We start from the raw sequence: 15361 nt of genomic DNA on the forward strand, positions 1-15361 counted from the left end.
GATCTATCTGAACATGTTTTTTATCTTATTTGGAACTGAAATGAAGTAAACACAACATTAAAAAGTCAACAACATCTGTAATCACATCTGACATATCAAAGTTATTGCTAAGCACAGGGGAGTAGTGTAGTGTCTCAGATATCCCTGTTAGTTGCTGGAAGAGGTACATGAAACTTCAGATTCTACATTTAAATTATACAGTTTAAAAGTACAAAGCAAATAATAGGGAGCTATGCTTCAAAGGCAGTGGTGACTACAAAAAAAGGCTGAGAAATCATAAACTCAATATTTTGTTAAACTCTCTATGCCAGGAATGCAAAGCCAGCAATTGAGTCTGAAGTCTAGCCAAATGTAGGCATACTCTCCAAGCTAAAGGTTTCATCTTCCGTCTTGGCTGTCTTTGCCACACAAGCAGAGAAAGCGCGAGCACCTAAAAGAGGGCACGGGCTACAGGAGCGTTCCCTTCCTTTTCTGGCTAGTGCCAGATTTAGGCACAGATATAGCAGAGAGAAGAGATGAAGTTCATTCTGCACTCTTTTGAAGGGTACACAACATTTACATCCAAGATCCGGATGGTCTATTGCCTCTGGAACCACCACAGCATTAGAGCATCTTCATGCATTGTTGTCTTTACAACGTACGATAAGAAAAAACAAAATACTAAGGATCCACTAAAACAAGCAGAAAGGATGACTGCTGTTATTGAACAGGCTAATTTAACATCGAGGAAAACAAAATCAGAGTAACCATTTCCTAGTCTTCTATGATACTGTCTGCCAAGCATGATATCAATAAGAAAAGATAAGTGCCAAGTAATGATAGTCATATTGACCTAAAAATGTAATATCATTCCTCATTGATGTTTTAGGTAATTTCCTTGCAGGAAATTCTAAGCTATTTATGCTGGGCAAACAGGTGGCTTCATTGCTAATAGACTCAGAAAACAGCTCATAATTACAAATGGTGACTGCTGTAGAGCCAGTATTTTCTAAGTCCTACTCTTTTCCCTGAAGGTATTCAAGGACATAGATGCTAACATCTTAAAACAAAAAGTCTTCTTCAAGTCTTCTGCTTTACACTGCAACTGAAGTTCGTAACAGATCAACTGCTGTACTTTTTTCTAACTTGAGTTAGTACAGTGACTGACCAGACACATCAGCATAATATTATTCTTTTACAAATTTTAAATACTTAGTCTGTCTTATATTGTTCTATCTTGGCCTTCTGATTCTAAATCATTTTGCTTCTCTTTGCTTTGTCTCATCTTTTCTATAGCTGTAGAGATGCCTACTACAAATACCAGTGCTTATTTAATGAAAAAAATAAGAGCATATTGTTTTTTCTAGCAACTTAGAATCTTTTAACCTTCCTTTTTGCCAACAGACTTAAAGATGATCCTTCTTTTGTCCTTACTCTGCCTCCAGACACATTATCAAATATTTGCTTAAACTGGAGTTGTACCTGTGTTTCTGAAACTATACCTTTAGTTGTGGGACTAAACAAAACATATAGGACTGTAAGCGTTATCAGTATTCCCATTAGGATTGCTATCAGTTAGTAACTCTGCTCTGTATGGTCATTTCATTTTTAATCTACCAGAAATGAAAAGGAAAGTCACAGTTTTGGCCTGCTAGCCATTGTTTCAGAGTAATCTCTGTAAGAGCATTGCAAACCCAAAAAACCCAAAAAATCTCCCAGGTATCCTTTAGGTCCTTTCATTCTTCCATCTAGACTGTTCTATATTTTCCACATATTGCCTGAACACATCACCATTTGGAACTTGTCTTCCAATTAATTTTCTGTTTCCTGCCCGGTATCCTTCCTTTATAATCCCCTAGCATTTTAAAATGTATCCATTACATTCTTGAATATACCTTCCAGTTCTATGATGTTAATTGTTGCAGGTTTTTTAGCATGTGAGTATTTTAACTTGAATAAAGTGCATTAACACAGTGCAACATTCATTTTAAACCAGCATTTTTAACTTAAAATTATATTTACAGGTAAGTCATCAGTTTTTCATACTTGGGACACTCTCAATTCTATAGTTCAAATGAAAACACTTCAAGGTCAGTGAGTTAACTAGAAAACATGAGAGGGCCAAATATTAACTTTAAAATTATCAATTAAATTTTCTATCGATGCCTGTGTCCTAGTGGCTGGCACACACGCAAACAAACACATATTTTCATGCCATTCACTTGACATTTTTATATCAATGGAACTCTTTGATTTGTGTCTTGCACTTACTTAAGTGATGTGGGGTTGCCATGACAGTTCCTAATTTTACAACCAGCATAAATATGTTAAACGCAAAACCATTATGCTTCCGGTAGCCATACTGCAACTCTTTTTTTGGCAACTAAATAGATTTTAAATATGCACTTTCTGTATTTCATTCATTTCCCTATCATTCTTCACATTTTGAGGAATGAGAGAAGAATATTGAGATAAATCTAGAATAAGGGAATCAAACTTTTTGATTCGATCTTCTGATTTTATTGCTTCATTATTTTATTTATTGGAGCTTTCAGGATTTCTTGACACCTATCTGCATCAGAAGAAATACATCATTTTGGGTATACAAATGCATATCATATCGATACCTTTCAAAAACATAGCAATCTCCCAGTCTAATCACAGCACAAAGACTCTTATTTGTACTAAATAGATTGTTGGCATGACAATAGATGAAAGTAAGACATAGGTTGAAACAGGCCATTATGTTATTTTATTCTAAAATTTCAAGACATAAACTATAAATACTGAACTGGCTTCCATCACACAAACCCCAGCCTCTCATCTCTAAATCTCTCACTCTGTGGATGGAACCATCAGCAGCCACAGCTCAGCTGCTCACAGAAATCTTGGAAAGCAAGTCATTTAGGATTTATATCACAAGGTCTATAAATCAAAGTAGCTCAATAACCTTCACACACCTAAAGATCTGGATGCACTTTTTTTTTTTAAACTGTGGATTCAGACTCTTTACAGAAACAAAGTACTGCATGCATCAAATAGATTTATTCTTTTGAGTAACAAGAAGCAGGGAAATTAGGATGTGGAGAGGCTGAAGAATGTGTGCCAAACTGCAACAGGAGTCACAAAGGAAACAAGTTCCAAATCCAGGTTAAATTCTTCTTTCAAGCTTCTCCTGTTTTAGTGCTATGAACAAACATCTCTAAGTAGGCTTTTCACATGTGGTCACATTTTGTATTTTCTAAATTCAATTGGCAAATTTTAAGGTTTGAATACACAATTGTTGTGGTTAATTAAAAAGTTGACTGAACCAATGTTTATACTAAATATTGCCTGTTAATAGTGACAAGAACGTAGAAAAATTGTTTTCTCACATGCCCTCTGTAATGCTGGAGCAGAGCAATCTGTCTACTAAAATCTTTTACTTTCCATGGCACTGGACCATGACTTTTCCTATTCCAACTGACATGTCTATTCCTGGCATAGGATTATTCCATAACAAGCTATTAACAAGGAAAAAATTCTAACTGCTCACTAATTCCTCTTTAAATTTCTTCCCTCAGTGACTAATCTGGCTATGCATGAGGTGAAGGAAGAACCACATCCCTATCAGTGTGTCTTGGGGGCAGTCTAAGCATGCTTAATGCAATCTCAAGGGCATTTGCAATTGTGCTAGGAAGAGTGGGAAACTATGGAAAAGAAAAATGTAGACTGCCTAAAAAAGATTTCCATGCATCCCGAAGAGAGAGGATTTCATCTTAAACTCACTTCTAAGCTACCGGAGCACAGAATGACCAAAGATTGATGTTCACTGTGACTTTCTACTAGTCAAGACAGAGTCTAATTAAGCAGAAGCAGTACTCCTTGATCACCAGAAGTGAAAAAAGCACATACCACCAGCACAATAATAATTTCCCCTAAAATACTTTTGTAACTTTGCATCACACATTTCACCCAGGTAAAATTCAGACCAAGAGTTTTTAAATTCTGTTGCTTTTATATTAGTTTGAAAAACTATACTGAAGTTTTTAATTCATTCCTCCAGACTATTATTAACGTATAAAGGTTTTTTCTCAATTAGCTTAGTAATCTTTATTTTTGTATTTCATTTTGTTGCCTGTTCAGTGTGGCACCTTTCTGCATGCTTGGAAGCAGAAGTGGACATAGGGCCATCCTGCTACACCCTTTTTGGTAACCTGCAGTTCGAATAATTACAAAAAAAACAGAGTCCATGTTTCACTTTTTTGATCTTCAAGAGCTCTAATTATGACTGCCAATAAAGTCAGACTTTAATTAGCAAAGCCTGAGCAGATCTACATAAATATGAAGGTTTATAAATACCCCACTAAAAAGAACACTATCTGTTTTATTCACAAAATCTGTAAACATATCAGGCTAATTGCAAAGAAGCTTCACATAGGGTTGGCTAATATTTCTCCCTATAGGTATCCACAAAATACATGATCATTTCAGATGAGAGAGCAAAAGAAGTAGAATTGTCTGAATTGTCTCAGATGACTATATGTGCAAAGCAGTTCACAGCATGTGTGGCTATAATCTTTTAAGTATTCTTTTCCAGAATTTAACATTTTTTGTTTCAAAGTAGAAAAAAAAGGTCTATAGAAATTACAATATAATTTCTACAAACAAACAAACAAAAAAATCTTTTATTATTTCTAGGAACAACCGCACATGCTTACAAAAGAAGAATGCAGGTGAACGTGATAGTCAGGGTAGTTTTACAGGAAGAGGTGAGATGTCATCTTAAAACTCTGGTGCTTTCCTGATAGACATAACAAGTAATTTAGAAATGCCTAAAAGCTGTGTTTTAGAAAACACAGGCATGTATGTTGAGGATATAAGGCATGGGTGATATGTATTCAGATCCTGATCTAAAGTGAGATGAATAATAGGCAACCAGCATGATGTAAGCAGAGACGTTGCCCTCTGATTTGGAAAGGCTATCCAAAGAAATTGAATGATGTCACCAGTCTACCTCATGATAAGCTATCATACAATCCAAAATTTAGGTCTCTTATCCACCTCCACAGATGGGAAGAAGAAATAAATCTCGGATGGAGCTGCAACATATGTGGAAAGGTATTTTATCTTGGTTTAGTAAAGCTGTGGGAATCATTAATGCTGTGCCATTACCAAGCATCACAGCAATAAAGTATCAGAACAAATTTGTCACAAAGGACTACATGTAAGATGCATAATGCAATATATGATAATCAACTTACAAAGCTAACAATGGCACTTCAAATCTATTTTTTGTGTACACAAATGCCTATTATTCTAGATGTCCATCTTCTGGTCACTGGTACAGAGCATGTATTCACTACTGGGGAATCCATGGTTGAGCAAGTAAACCAAAACTTTTCATGGAATAACTAAGTAGATATCAAGAATGTGCTGGTTAATTAAAGAAAATGTTATGTAACACAATTACAGGTGTGCTTTACTATTTCCAGTAGTTAATCTATGACGCTTCATCAGAAGCTCCAGGCATTAAAAGAACTGTTAGTAAAATTTGTTTTTTCAAATTCAAGTTGCTTAATACTTTTAAACTTTTCTAATAGCTTTTAGAGTTTCAATAACTTAAAACCAATCAAATCAAAATGTCGAAAAAAAGCAGAAAGTAGTATATAACTTGCTAATTGGACTGCAATCCATGGATTTGAAGACATGCGTCCTCCCCTTAAAAAAAGATACAAAGTGAATGGAAAAAAGAACCTAGATAAGTTGCTGCCTTAGTGCAAGTTTTCATCTATTTTATGAGGCTATTCCGTTTCTTCTCACAGTTATTTTCATCTGGTTTATAGGTCTGCTCCTTCCCACACGATTTGTTCTTTGGGGGGTGAGAGTAGGGTAGGGTGGGAAGACGAGACAAGATTTCTTAGGTCCTAAATGTCTCTCTATTATTTTCTGCACTTCTTAACATTAAAAACCCCAAGAATGAAAGTTAAACACACCTTAAAAAGAAATATATTCAAGATTTTTATATCCTCTACTTGATAACTCAACTAGCACTGTTTCTCAATTAGCACTTACTTGTACATTTTAAAGGTTTATTTCAAAAATTTTCCTTTTCACTGTGAAGGACGAAGTCTTTGCTGTGCAAGAATTTCCAGTCATCTAAGCAAAGAGAGTTCTCCATCTGTGGCTGGGGGAGGGAACACTGGCCTTTCTCCCACACTGTAGTAGTTACTATAGGAACTATTGTGCCTCCTTCAAAAGGGCTACAGACAGGGTGATTAAAATTCTTCATGGGAGAACCCCCACACTTCTCCTTGACAATGAAATTCTTCAGGGTGAGGGCTAAGCCTCCAGTTCAAGAATGGCAGCACCTGAGGGAGTGATGTGGCAGAGAGAATCACCACTGCTTTAAATTGAAGCACAGGGAAAAAAATACAAGGGCCTGCACTCCTGCATTAATTTCATTCCCCTCCCATGATCTACAGGAATATTGGCCAAAACTCCTGAGAAAAAGGAGGAGAAATAACTTCATGTGGCCTTCGCCAAGTAGAGGATGATGCAGAAAGTAAAGAACACATAATTTCCATTAAAATCAATAGCAGGAGAAACAAAAGAACTATACCACCCATAAACCAGTTACGGGTAAATATTAACACTCACTCTGATAATTATCTTCTTTGTAAGACAGCAAAATGCAATTTGACATGGAGGGGAGGGACCACTGTCTCTGACACAATGGAATTAGAGCTACCTCCTACAATCAAACTTACTTTATACTGGTTGTTTTACAAATATTTACAACATTGCTTTTTGCTCCCAAAAAACTAGGAGGAGGAAGAATTTATACAGAATGTAAGAATGGCAACTGTGATCTTAATAAATAATGTTCACTTATATTGCACTCTCACAAATGGATACAATAAGAAGCAGATAACTCCACCTATTCTTCAACCATATGTCAATATTATTATAGAGCAGCAGTCCTAAAGACTGAGAGGAAAATGGCTTTACATTTCAGTGTAGAGGATGAGTCACAAGGAAGGGGCAATGTGAAAAGAAGCACAAAAATGTTTTGAAAACTGACAAAAAATTAGATGGCATAGCTGAGAAAGTGCTGGTGGAGAAAGCTGCAAGTAAAAGATGCTTTAGATATTTCTGTAGCTTTAATTATTGAACCCAATTTCATTAAAGTGAGATAGGAGCTTCCCAGGAAATGAAATTCCTGTAAAGAGATGGGAAAAACAGTCTACAGAAGTATGGAAAAGAAAGAGGTAAAGTAGGGACAGATGTATGGGGACAGGGACACACAAAGGCAAGGTGAACTGAGGGCTTAAAAACCTAGGAATTTAGCAGTGTGTTTTTAGACAAACATCTACTTGCAAGATCTGGCTCTGCCAGCAGAAGAATGCATAAACATTATGATTACATGAAGAAATTCCTTAACGTTCAGTTCCCCTCCCAAATAAGTGATGAGTTTGGATTACGTATTCAAATATAATAAGACACTTATTGGAGTAATAGTTCTATTGTCCTATTTTTAAACTAGTATTAAGATTCTTCTGGGAAGAAAACTGCTGTCACCACTTTCAGCTTCAGTGCTACAGAAATAGTGTCAATGATTCTGTTCTCAGGAGAAGGACAGGGTATTAACATCCAGTCAGAACAGTGTTATACAGTGTCAGACTATACTTGCTGGTAAAACTAAGAGACCTACATCTGTTGTCTTGCTTTTTTTTTTTCCAGTCTGATCCCAAAGGTTCATGTTATGACATTTGTAACATCTGCTACAAATGCGGAGGTAAGTCAGGCACAACCTTATTACTTCCAATCTAATGCTCCATCCATCCATAGGGCTTTCATTTGCCACTAGTATGTCAACAGGACCAAAAGCTGTTCAATCTACGTGAAGCAAGGTACAATATATTTCTGAAAGTCAAGAAGGAGAAATCTTGCTTTGTTATGTCTCTCCTTTATTTGTTGCCTTAAATCTTGGCAGTGTTATTTCAGAATATTCTGTGAACAAACAGGCAAGCTGCTCCTCCTTAGAGCCAATACAATTGCCTTTTTATGCCTCAGACGGTGGTGTGTTGCAAATGGGTGAGCTGTGATTCACATCTTCCCTGTTTTTACTAACACTGAAACATATCCAGCTTCCCCTAATGAGACCCTCCTATCCAGAGGTCTGCTTTCCTGCACAGCCCTCTTTTCCTTCCTTACTTCTCCCTCTATTTTGGTGGGCTTGCTGCACCACTCTATGTACAAACTTAAGCCTTTTCAGTGCTTAGTGGAAAAATGCAGCTCCTGACAGACAAATATTATGTATTTTATCTGTGGTAACAAAAAAGTAAATGAATAATGAAAACAAACAATAAGATGCTTTACAACTAGTATTCTTTCCATTAGCTTCTCATTACTATTGGTGGAGTAACAGATGTGACCTTTATAGATCTATCCACAGTACTTGAAAATTTAAACACTGAATTGTTAATGGCCAAAGGTACTATATGCTACGAGAACTCTGCTATCACTGCGAAGTGTGATGCTAAGGCTGGGTGTTTCACAGCCCTCCACACTGGAAGTCAACCATTCACTGTGTGACTACAACCACCCACTGCATTTTCTTAAGAAATACTATAACCTCTTCTGACAGCAAGTAGAATGTAATTTTAGAAACTAACAGATTTAACATTACTTAACTAATTAATATGTTCAACACTCAGTATAATACACCAAAAAGATGGATTTCACATTTGAGATAGTAATTTAAATTCATCACAAGGGCTGAAGAACACTGCATGGTAGCAAAGCAGAAATAAAACCCTGTACCTATTGATATAAGCAGGTGTAGGTTTTGGTCACCTGGACTTCTAGAATACGCACTTTTTCCTGTCATAGTATCACAGGCTAAGTGAAGGAAGCTCCCCAACTAAGAACACCACTGGAAAAAGACAGACCCTCTCATGTTAAGTGAACACTAAACCTTTAAAAATACATTAAAAAAACACAGGAGTTGCATTCACCACTGGAATACAAAATCTAGCTATGATATAACCAGACAATTACTAACTAATGCATCTTTATCCTACTAAAATAGGTGACATACTGAAATGAATCCAAGTGCACAAAGATTTATAATTGTTTCTGGTTCTAAGGGGAATTTAGGGCTTTACTGCTTTTACAGACTTGGTTTTATGACTGGTGCATGTAGGCAATGGATTTGTTTGTACACTGCATGCCTTTTTTCGTTTTTGTGATGCAGTCAGGAAAAGATACAATGAAGATTCCTAAATGAAGTGAGTCTGAGTACAAGTCTGCAAATCAATCTGCACTTTCAGGGAAGAAACCTGTATCAGTTGCCAAAACTGAGCCATGTAATTAACTGAGGATTCTGGTAAGAACCAACTGTCCCACTAGTCAATTATTTTTGCTTGTCTTCCAGCTGCTGTTCCTCTATGTTCATAGGGAAGACTGTAAGAAAATGCAACTATTGAGAATTCGGCGATTTCAAAAAATAACCAAAGAAATTTAAGGAGATTATCAAGCCCAGCTGTAGTATAACTGTAACAAATGCTTAAAATCTATTGCACCTGGTTCTTAATTTCTCACTGTGAAGAAAAAAAAAATCACCAAGAAGTTTTATAAGGGCTAAAATAGTATTTTAGAATTTCTAAGGACTGAAAAATGATCATGTTACACTGGAAACCTCCAAGCCCTGATGAAGCAGTCTTCAAGGGAAATGGTCATGCACATCAGAATACTGGGCAAGTCCTTGTAACTGGGAGATGGAACTGCCTGTTTTTAAAAGCACTGCTGCTTATAAAAAAATGGGTCAATAGAAAACCCCTGTAGTAAAGGGGCTTTCCAGCACTTTGTATCAGGTTCTTAATATTAAAAAAAAAAAAAAAAGAAAAAAAAAAGAAAAGTGTTACCATTTGTAAGAGTCCATTTCAGCAGGTTTTAAGGAAACAGAATCTCTTGGAAACCAAGTGACCAGTAAGAAGCATAGTTAAATCTTTACTGGAAATAGTGATATGGTCTTTAAATCTTTGCTAAGGTTAAAGGAATTCATACAGTTCATGATGAAAGAGCTTGAAAATAAATTAAAAATAAGAAGTTAACATATTTTCTGTGATTATTAGTATTATTGGCTCCAGGACACAACTGGTGTTTCCCCCTTTATATGCAGTAGGATCTTTTTAAATAGTCATGTGAGAGAAGTCCAGTTTCCTTCACCTTTGGAGAGTGCCTACCAGGGAACTATAGAAAAGTTAGATCAGGAGACGGCCAAAATCGTTATGGAAGTCAGAGCTTAGTAATGAGAAAACAGGAAACAAATGCCCTACAGCCAAAAATAATGTTGTGTGTAGGCAAAATATTCACTTCAGCAGAGCTGTGTTTATTAGCATCAGGAATTCATTTAGCTCAAGATTCTTTCTGCAGTGAAGGAAAATATTCCTTTTATTTGATTATGTTATAGCTAAGATTCACACTTGCTACATGAAAACGTCAAGCTCATCCTACTGTAAGACAAGCAGCGTGGCATTCACAGTTACAAATATACCTTGAACACCTTAACCATCAAAGTTTCGTGTGTTATTCTAGCCACATAGTTTGATATTCTTTAGCAGAAGAACTTAAACGCATCAGAATTCAATCCCCACCCAGTCCCTGAATCAGACACGGACACAGATGGTTACCTTGACTTTGGGGGCAAAGTTTCGTTTTGCAAGACAACACTCTAACTCTTTAAATCAGCTCTTTCTCACTTTCTATGAGCACTGATAAATATCTCTCTTTTCTTTCTTTTTTTTTTTTTTTTTTTCTTAAGACCTTTACATTTATCCTGGTAATGTATTGCATTCAGATAGTTTCTCAACAATTAGATTTTATTATACACCCACTAAACCTAAGGTAATACATGTATGCATTTGCTACAAAGAGAAATAATTTGCTTAACAGCTCAGTAGTCTGTGAGCTGAGATTTTACTGAAATACTGTTCATATTTTGTTGCATTCCAACACCACCTTTTAATCCTTAAACATATTATGTCTCATGCTGCCTCAGTCCAGCTGAAGAACTAGATTTTCACAACTATGTAATTTGTAACTGAAGATCATCAATTTAAATAGAATGCATATTTTTTCCAGAGTGTAATAAGATACTTAATCTAGAATATAAAAAGATATAAAGAGTTGAATGAAGACTGCTCAAACTCAACACAAAACACTTCTTTTTTTCCTGTCACCCACAACCTTTGTACATCCTGTAGAAAAACTAATGTGTAATGTCTGACACTGTTTGTATTTTTTAAATTTATTTTAGTAACCTGAAGACAGTTTGTATTCTGACAGTTTTCATTATTAATGTGCTAGCTTAAGGGCATTTTGGATTATTTTAAATTGTCTACCGTACATCAAACAACACTCTATTTTGTTAATAATACCTGAAAATCAGAGAAATGTACTTGTGAAAAAACCCCAACCAACCAACCAACCAACCAACCAACCAACCAACCAACCAACCAACCAACCAACATTTCCACTCAACAAGGTAGTAGGAAGACAAGTCAGTAATGCAGTAAGATGCCAGACCAATGTGATATTATTGCAAGATATATTCTGCTTCTCCCCACAGAGAGTGGACTAGAAAAAATAACAATTGAGCAAAACTGCCCCAAATTTTCCAAAGATACCACTGAAAATTTCTGTTTCAAACTTCTCTGAGAATAATACTCAGATAATAATGACTCTTTCTTCTACAGGAGAGAGAGAATCTGAGGAATGAAGAGGCAGCTACATGAGCGGAAAAGACAGACATTGCTGTGACAGCTCATGGACAGATGTCTTCTGAAGAGAAGGAATTTTTGGTGAGTGATGACTTCAGAAAAAAAAAAAGTGATGTCTATATAAATACAAGCTAAAGTGGATGCCAGAAAGAATAGACTGAAAATCAAAACAGTTGTAATATAGGAAAAAACAATTTGAAGAATGTAAACTGACAGGAAGAGCTAGGGATATTCTAAACAGAATTATAAAGCTGTGCCTTGTTTACAGCCCTCCCCAAACCTGCATGCAGCAAAGACGTGTTCTCCACTGCAGTGTTAGCTCAAGGTGGAGTCCGCAGGTTGGCTTCTACCTCCACACTCTTCTCAAACAGAAACCTCCAGCTCCACTGAGCTGATATTTTAAGTTCACGAGTTAGCTGACACGTCTGATGGCCGCTTGAGAATTGCTGACACCAGAGCAACAGTGACTCAGCTGCACCCTGAGCTGACTGTACAACACATGGCTAATCCATTTGTTCTGTGGGGTTCAAACACCCTTTTCAACCACTGGCATGTAATATCTTTTGCTGGGCTAAAGGTATGTTCTTTATGGTCGCGACGTAGGCAAATGTGGATGAGTTGTAAATGGGTTAATGTGGCCACTGATAAAGGTCTAACTGTGCTAAAAAAGGCTTTGAAAGTTTCCCAAGAAGCAAGATAAAATAACTTTTTCATCTCTCTGTGTTACTACAGCTGAGCTGCTTCTAGTTCCTGAACTAGTTTATAGTGCTGCATAAACATATTCTGTCCAAAGAAGAATTGTTAATTAATTCTTAATTCTTAATCTGTTAAAAGTTAATGAAGGAAAACCCATTGTATAAAAAATCCTGGAAAGGAAGGAGCACACCCTTTTTCCATCTCATATTTTCCTCTTAACACTACCTCATCTTCCCACACGTTTCTTTCTTCCCTTAATTCTCCTATTTCACACTACCTAATTGGAATTGGTGCTTTCAACCACATGCAAGTTCCTTAGGAGAAAGAAGTTTATTATGATCAGAGGATCTAAAGCTGTGTTGTGGGAAGTGAAATGGATCACTTTCTCAGGCACGTGAAGCTCCTGAAGGCAGCATCACTGAGAATTAAAATACTGAAGCAGATATTTATTAAGTTGAAATGGCTGAAAATTTAAATTTAATCACTAAACATGTACACACACTGCCCCATCCCCAAACCCTCGGATGCTGTTCCAAAAAGCCTTGCCCTGGAGAGAATTTTTTTTTTTTTAATCATACCTTTCATTAAAATCACACCACAGAGAAGCTACTATTCACTCCACCAAAGTTTTGAGGACTCATCGTCAAATGGGAGGTAGCTTCTTGCCTCATTTTGTTATTGATAGTGTTGCTCTAAAGGGTTGCAACCCACCCTTGTTTTCAAGTTAATCATCTAAAAAATAATTATTTGTTTGCACTGGGGAACATGACTTTTCCTCAAAGAGTGCTGGCTAGAAAGGAAACTGAAGTTATGAAATACCATTCATCATCAGAGAGCTGCAAATCATGGGTCACAATACAATTCACAATGCCAGCTTTTAAATTGTATTTCCTTAGAATCCATATTACAAATATAGGGAATGTATAGCAATTAATGAAGACACAATTTCTCCCACCATTTTTAAATTTTGGTTACTATATTGTATTGTACTATTGTACTCCTTCTCTAGAGACATTCAAAAACCATCTGGACACGTTCCTGTGTAGCCTCATCTAAGTGTTCCTGCTCCACCAGGGGGCTTGGACTAGGTGATCTTTTGAGGTCCCTTCCAATCTCTAACAGTCTGTGATTGTGTGTGATTCTGTGATATTGACAATAATTGCTGTTTGGGCTCAACGTAAGAGTGTATTATTTGTCCTTTGGTAAACACCTGACAAAACTCCCAGAGAAGTCTAAAATAACTTAATTTTAATAGTCAGAAAAGAGAACCAGGTGGTTTTTTTGGTGCCTATAGCACCAAAAATTCCCAACATCACCTCCTCCTTATGGCAAAAGGGCAACACACCATCTTACCAGCTCCAGCTCTCTTAAAAGTTTGATACTGAATCCACAACCAGGCGTGACACTAGCTTGTGGACAAAATCATCCACCAACTGTTTCATAGAATGGTTTCGGAGGGACCATCATAGATCATTTAGTCCGAACCCTCTGCCATGGACAGGACCATACTTCACTAGATCAGGTTGCTCAAAGCTCTGTCCAACTTGACTTTGAACACTTCCAGTGATGGGGCACCCACAAATTCTCTGGGTAACCTGTTGTCTCACCACCATTCTCGTAAAAAATTTCTTCCTTATGTCCAATCTAATTCTACCCTCTTTCAGTTTAAAACCTTTACTCCTTGTCCTGTTACTGATTTATGCATGCTGGCCACCATAACAGGGTCTGACCCTAGAGTCCAACAAAATAAAGTCCAAGTAAAGGTTTCCAATTCCTCTTTTGCTAGTTCTCAGGTTATAGCTCAAGTTGTGCTACTAATGCTAAGCAAGACCATCCACAGAGAAGGATATAGTTAATCAAACTTATTCTATAATAGTCCTGTCACTACAGGTCCTAGTAGAGAGTCTTCCTCCATCTGTCTTACAAGCCCCCTTTATATATTGAAAGGCCACAACAACGTCTCCCTGGAACATTCTCTTTCCTAGACTGAAGAACCTCAAATCTCTCAGTCTCTCTTCACAGGACAGGTGTTCCACCCCTTCAATCATTTTCATGGCCCTCCTCTGGACCCACTCTAACAGGTGCATCTCTCTCTTGTACTGGGGACCTTAGAGCTAGATGGGGTGGGGTCTCATAAGAGCCAGAGTAGAGGAGTTGAAGTAAAATCTCCAAATCTGTCCTTTCTCCAAATTGTTCATCCAATAAAGGATGTTCCCAGAAGAGAAATGGGATATTGGCTTTTATGACTTTTGAAGTACTTTTGGTCCAAGACTCTTTTATAAAGGAGTTAATTCAATAAAGGTGGGGTTTGATTCTATGTGTCATATTGCAGTACTGCACATAATTGTGTGTTCAATAACTTGTCATAATATAAAATTATCTAAACTAATAAATCATTCATAGCTCTAAAAATGCCCTGTTACGGATGGGATGAAGTTTAGCAGAGAGAACAAGCTTTATTTGCATTTAAAGTTAGAACAATTTTGATAGTATTTAATGTTTCTCAACATGCAGAGATTTATTGCTCCATTCTTTGTCAAATAATAGTTTTCTTAGAGAGCTGCCATTTAAATTTAAAACTCAAAGGAAACACAAACCTCCAAGGAGCCTCTTGGAATAACTTGCCCGAGTGATTCCAACATTGAAATGCCACCCCAGATACTCCCAGCCACATAATAGTGTAGATGTAAAGGTCTAGATAAACAGAGGAAGACCTGGGAAACATCCCCCAAAGCCTTCTGTCCACTCTATTCTGCAGGCATGATTAACTGTGTCATGTTTATTGTTAGCCCATCTGGACAACAGGTGCAGTAGTTAATGGCCACAGTGTATTTGATTATTGACTAGTGAATATTTCTTCATGACACAACAAGCTGCAGACTGACCCTTGGTAACAGACTTCCTACCCACTTCTACATTCA

General features: G+C 36.8%; 1 protein-coding gene across 2 annotated transcripts in view; it reads right to left on the reverse strand.

The window, feature by feature from the left end:
* The window catches only part of NPAS3 (neuronal PAS domain protein 3), a 608602-nt gene that overhangs the window by 307190 nt on the left and 286051 nt on the right, over positions 1–15361 (reverse strand). The gene's annotated exons all lie outside the window — the stretch shown is intronic.

The sequence above is a fragment of the Streptopelia decaocto genome, assembly GCF_964273445.1.
Source record: "Streptopelia decaocto genome assembly, chromosome: 7".
Lineage (NCBI taxonomy): Eukaryota > Metazoa > Chordata > Aves > Columbiformes > Columbidae > Streptopelia > Streptopelia decaocto.